The sequence below is a fragment of the Triticum aestivum genome, chromosome 4A, assembly GCF_018294505.1.
Source record: "Triticum aestivum cultivar Chinese Spring chromosome 4A, IWGSC CS RefSeq v2.1, whole genome shotgun sequence".
Classification (NCBI taxonomy): domain Eukaryota; kingdom Viridiplantae; phylum Streptophyta; class Magnoliopsida; order Poales; family Poaceae; genus Triticum; species Triticum aestivum.
In genome coordinates, this window is record NC_057803.1 from 703,944,622 (window position 1) to 703,951,225 (window position 6,604).

The following is a 6,604-nucleotide window of genomic DNA, read 5'->3' on the forward strand; positions in this document are numbered from 1 at the left end:
TAATGAGGTTTTCAAACATAAAAGGTCAAATATAACATTGTCTATTTAGGTCAATCCTCATAGTTCAAGAGTACTCTAAACGTGAATGCTTGTGTTTCAAAATTTCGAACGAAGCGCCAAAAGAGCCTCTACTCGCCCGAAACCGCGTGAGACCAATGTTTGGTAGTACAAGGAAATTACTTTTCTAATAACTCCGACCCGTGAAACCTACCGGCCCGACGTCCAAAGGTCTAAACCGGGGTAGGTTTGTAGCTTCATCTAGACGCCACGCAACCGCCTCCGAAAAACATTCATACACAATGGCCGCCTAAGCACACATGCGCGCGGCCGAAATCGCTCCCGCCCACTATTTGGGACACCTGGGATTACCATCCTACCCCCGACCCGCAGTAGGTCCGAAATTTAAGAGGGGGGCAAAGTTTGTACTTTCCCCAAATTTCAAACAAGCGCGTCCCATCTTCTGTTCAAAAATGCCAAAAACAAGCGCGTCCCAGACCGAAACATGGTTCCCCCCACCCGTCCGATTCCCCATTCGTACTCCGTGGGCGCCAAAACTACCTCTCCACCAGCCGCGAAACCCCGACGTCCTCCGTCCGCCATCCCATCCCACCCATCAACCTCCGCCCTCCTCCTTCACGCTGGAGCCGATACCCCGACGTTGTCGTCCACCGCAACCTCAACCGCAACGCCCTCCACGACTAGTAGTTGAAGCCGAGGCCGAGCCGTCCGTACCTGAGCCAGTTCAACCACGCCGTCCCGCGCCTCACCGCTGCCGCTCCAACTTCGCCACCCTCCACCGCACCGGAGCTGTTCCTGCTACGCCGTCCTTCGTTGCCTCGGATCTGCTTCCCCTCCGCCGACATACGACCACGGCAACACAGTCAACAATTTGGCCATGGGTTCGTCCAAGCCTGCACCCTCCAGAACATTGGTTTCCCCGGTTAAAAGAAGAAGATCGGCGCGAAATGTGGAGGTGACCACACCGGGAACAGAAGAAGGTACTCCTCTTCCCTTATTCGTGCAAATCTTACGTCTCTGCTTGCACGGTATTCATCCCACAGAAGACACTAGTTGACCGCTTCTTCTTGATACTAGATGTTCCTAGTAACTCGCGACGCACAAGCTTTCTCCTCATATACTATTCACCTTAGCTAGAGGTCCGTCGCCCCCCTGAATTTCAATTTTTGGCCAGTTGATTCCCAATTAACGGAAGCATTCCCCGGCGTAACAGGCGCTAGTATGACTATTACGCCGGGGAAGCAGCACATTGGTGTTTATCTTAGGGGCGTGTGTGGCCTAGAGCTACTGGCGCCCGATCTGAAGGTCGTCCGGGATTAAAGGGATGGCTTGGGGGCGCTACCAAGCACGGCGGTGGTGTGAGATCGATGGGAGGGCGGGGCGGCGGAGGCACGGGTCTGGGCCGGTGGTCGCTGGCGGTTCGAGAAAGATCGTCAACAGTGACTGGCGGCAGGTAGACGAAGGCCATCTGCCCTGTTCCTAATGGATCGGAGGGTTAATAAAAAAAATCGACTGACCTATTTATTTTCAGTCGACTGTTATCTTAGATATGACCACATGTGGTGGTGTGCTGGAGGAGTACCTGCATTTCCTGTGCTCATATATTACAAAATCATACGGAGTAGAATCTAATTTTGTTTGCCATGCAATGTTGTAGAGCTATCATATGTCTCCTGTCATTTATTTTTCAGCCACCTGCTATCTGCTACTTTTACAGTGCACTAGTTCTGCACACACTTCATCCATACTCTCACTATTGTGTTTTTATGCAAGGGTATTTCAGAGTCTGCCGAAAGCGAAGCAAAAAAGAAAAGAGACAAGTCGTGCCAGCTTTCTACGCGGCTAGGCGCGGCACGTTACAACGCTTTAAAGGGTGCAGTGTCAGCAGATGGAGACGGTAAACGTTGCTCTGGAGTTGATGACCTCGCTCGCAATGAACCACCATCCCAGGTGCTTGCTTTAACTTCGCGGTGTCATATGTGGTTGCATGTTCCATATGGTGTCTAGCTTGTATTCGAAAGGCCGAAGTCGGTCTTTATTAAGATAAGGAAAGATATTTTTTACATGAACCACCATCCCGTGAGCACCAGAAGACAAATAGCTAGTCAGGGCACTGGCCGAGCCAGTGACAAGCCCAGCAAAGACATGCATCACCTGGAAGCCAACTAAAAAGCCGCGATGGTGGCGAAGCAGCCCGCCTCCCACCAGGCTCTCAGGTCCTAGATGATCATGTTCACCACTCCAGCCGGATGTCTAGCTTGTATTGCTTCCAATTTACACATTATACCTTTGAATATGACATGCCTTTCTGTTTTTGGTACATACTAGTACATCTGTGTATTAACCATGTTCTTACATCAAACTAATGTTCTTGTGTATCCCTCATCAATCACTTATGACGAGGCAGGCAGGCAAGGGGACTACTCCTCATTTAAAGAATGCAGCGTCAGCCTCCCGACATGATTCTCAAGAAACAGAAATGCTAGATGAAGATAGTGAACGTAGCTCTGTAGTTGATTACAGCATTTCCCCTACACTAGCATCGCAGGTGCTTGCTCTAACTTGGCAGCGTGATATGTGGTTGCATGTTGCATATGGTGTCTAGATTGTAATTCTTCCAATCTGGTTAAACTGCATGTGCTAGTCTGCTTAGCTTATACTCCTGTAAATGTGACATTATACCTGTTAATGTGACATGCCTTCCTGTATTTAGTACATAGTACATCTGTCTATTAAGCATGTCCTTACATAAAACTATTGTTTTTTTGTATCCCGCATCAATCAATATGACGAGACACCTTTAGTATATGCAGTGCGATATTAGTTGCATCTTTCATATGATTTATAGCATGCGCTGCTTCTAATTTGTTGAAATTCCATTTATGATGGGACGCTTTTAACTTGGCAGAGTCATATTGGTTGCATCTTTCATGTGGTGTCTAGCTTGCATTGCTTCTTATTTGCTGGAATGGTTTCTGCTTAGTTTACACAAACAGTTGTGAACATGCCATGCCGTCCTGTTTTTCGTACATATTCCATCCTGGTATCATGTGTTTGCCTTACATCAAAGTAGTGATTGTCAGTATCATGCATGAATGAGTTCTGAAGAGAGAATTTTATTGCTTTTTCTTGTCGGTTTTACTTGACAATTCAAAATCAATAAAGCGGAAGGAAGTTAGCAAGGCAGCGGATAAAGGTGCTCCTTCCAAACGGAGGGCCTCTACAGTTTCTACTCCTCCACACCCCCAAGATGATTTCCAAGACAACACATGCATAGACACTCAACAAAGCTGTGTTTATGATGAGCACGTCTCCCCTAGTGCAGCATCACTGGTGCTCCCTCTAACTTGGCACTGTTATATGTGGTTGCATGTTATGTGTGATGTCTAGCTTGTATTGCTTCTAATTTTGTTGAATTCCATCTGCTTACTTTACACATTATACTTGAATAAGACACGTGTTCCTGTTTCTAGAACATACAATATCTGTCTATCACACCATGTTCTTACATCAAATTACTACTGTTGTGTAACCTGCAACAATCACTTATCATAAGACACGTTTGACTTCGGAGTGTGATATAGGTTACATCTCACATTCTTTTCTAGCTTGTACTACTAATTTGTTGAAATGGCACTTATGACGAGACAGTTTTAACTTGGTAGAGTGATATTCGTTGCATCTTTCATATGGTGTCTAGCTTTCATTGCTTCTAATTTGTTGAAATGCCTTCTCCTTAGTTTACACATCATAAGCTGTGAATATGCAATGCTGTGAATATGCAATGGCACTAATGACGAGAGACCTCTAACATGGTAGTGTGATGTTGTTTGCATCTTGCATATGATTTATTTCTTGTACTGCTTCACATTTGTTTAAACGCCATTTATGCTGAGACACTGTTAACTTGGCAGAGCGATATTTGTAGCATCTTTCATATGGTGTCTACCTTCCATTGCATTGCTTCTAATTTGGTGAAATGTCTTCTTCTTAGTTTACACATCATAGTTCTGGTTATCTCTTCCGTCCTGTTTTTCATACATATTACATCCTCCTATCATGTGGTTGTCTAACATCAAAGTTCAGTTCGTCTGCATCACGCATCAATTTGTTCTGAAGAACTAAATTGTTATTCGTTTTTCTTGTCGGCTTGACTTAACATGGCACAGAGAAAGAGGAAGAAACAGAGAATGGCAGGGAATGAGAAGCGGATGAATCCTGCAGATTCTGCTGGTACTGATGGTGCAATAGAAGGTGAAAGTCCAGCGGAAAATTCTACAAACACGGCATCCCATGCTACACGAGCTGCAAAAAAGCCAAACAGAAACAAATAGCTGCCACCAAACAAGCAGAGACAGCCCTAGTTCTTGCAACACCTACCACAGTACTACCAGCTGCACGACATACTCGTGCGTCAACTGAGCTAGCATCACGTTCCCAAGCTCCCTTGCCACCTGACACTACTTCCCAAGCACTCTTGACACAAGACGAGTTGGCAATATCAGATGAACCTTGTGAGCTTCAACAGCAAGAAGGTAGTTGCTGGAGTCAAGTTACAGTTGCATGCTTCTTTATATGTAGTCTCACAGTTTGATGTACACTAACACTTCCTATGTTCGTTGTTGGACTAGCACCTAGGCGCAAGAGGAAACAAACATCAGGGATAATGCTCGATAGGTTAACTAAATCTAGAGGAGGAAGAATGGAGATCCGTTTTGAGGCAGGTTTAAAAAGGCCACGTGATGCTACAGAGTCAGCCAAGTTAGTATCAGAGGCAGCGGTTGCCGTTAGGTGTCATGTACGTATCCTCCCAACATGGATTCAGTACAGGAATGACAAAGACGAAACCCAGTTCAACACCTTCCTCGACCATTTATCTGTAAGTATGGTTATGTATGGAAACTAGTAATATCGTCTTGCTCTGTCCCATACTTTCTAGGTTGCTGATAATGAGACTCCCATAATTTTCAACAGATGAGGTTCAAGTTGGATAGCCAAGATGATGCAACCAGACAAGCTTGCACCCATGTTTTCAAGTCTGCTCTGCGACAGTATCGGTATAACTTGAGGAAAACTCACTTTGAAGGCAAGGCTAACAGTGAACTTTCCCAAACATCTCCAGTGGAAAATATATCGGATGAAGACTGGAGGGGCCTTGTTAAACACTGGTCTGATCCGAAGTATCAGGTACATTATATATATGTGATCAGATCACATGTTGAAGTCCTATTGACGCATGTGCCACACAAATCTATCTTCTTGTAGGTGAACTGTTCAAAGAACAAGGCCAACCGTACGAAAGTGAAATTCCAACAGACGACAGGATCTCGTAGCTATATTGCACACTGCGAGGCTCTTGTAATTAGCTGTTGTTTCACTCTTTTCGCTGTACCATATTATCAGATCTATATTGACTTGTTCGAAATGCAGAGGAAAGCCCGCAAGGACCAAAAAGTACCTGAACCAAATGCTGTGGAAATCTTCAAGGACTGTCACACCAGCAAGAAGAAGGGCATGACTACACCAGTCAAAGCCGCTGTTGTAAGTCCTTAATCCTCATGCCTTTTAACTACTACTTACTCTGACTTGTGCCTTGAACTGCATGGTTTGCAGCCAATGTCTATTACTCTTTTCAATTTTATACACAATTGTCTTAGCGTATCATTGCACCTTACAAGGTTTAAAAGGGAGGAGTGATGTTCCTTTGATCTTGACCCGTAATCTAGTTCCGTGCTGGACTTGCCCACACAACGTTACAATTGCCTGTTTGTCTGTTCTCAGTTGTTTTGTGATATGAATGATGTCATACTATGCTTACCGTATTATAAACTTCGTCTCTTTATCCTTAGCCCTCAATACAATGTGAAGAAATAGACAATACATTAGCGATGGTACATGGTCATATGTTTGGAACCTGGTTTTATTATGTACTTTGCAATAAAATACAACTAATATTTTACATGGGTTCACCAGAATAAGTTCTGTATATAGACCAAAGCTATTTTGTTTGGTTTTGCTGCCTCCTTAATATCTTCTGTTCTGGTACTACTAATGTAAAACCTCAACTTTTCAGCGAGCTATGGAAAAAATGGTGGAACCGCCACCTTCTGAAGGTGGCGAGGCAACTATAACCGCAATGTCAGCTCTTGCTGCAGTGGGTCAGTACCTGTCCACTAACAGTGCCAAAAGCACGTTCCTGCGTAATACTGGGTTGGTTGTTAAGGCAATATCGTCCAAACTGCCTCATGATCAAGATATGCAAGCTCAAAGCAATGTTGTATCTGCGCTCCAGACACAAGTCCATTCCCTAACAGAGGCCCTTTGTGAAACAAGGAGAAACATTGCTCAATGTCGTCAAGATATGCATGGTTTTGAAACCAGACTATCAGACATTTGCTATGTTGTTCAGGAGCCTAGGGGAAATGAAGGCGAGGGTTATGGTGCTCCATCGGACAATACAACATGAAAACGTAACAGTCAGGTCAAATGAACCGAGCTTCTGAACTTCTGGTGGTGCATTTATCTGCTAGACTGTTAAGTTTTATGCCAACCTTCCTTTTGTTATATAGTTGTAATTTGTTTTGGT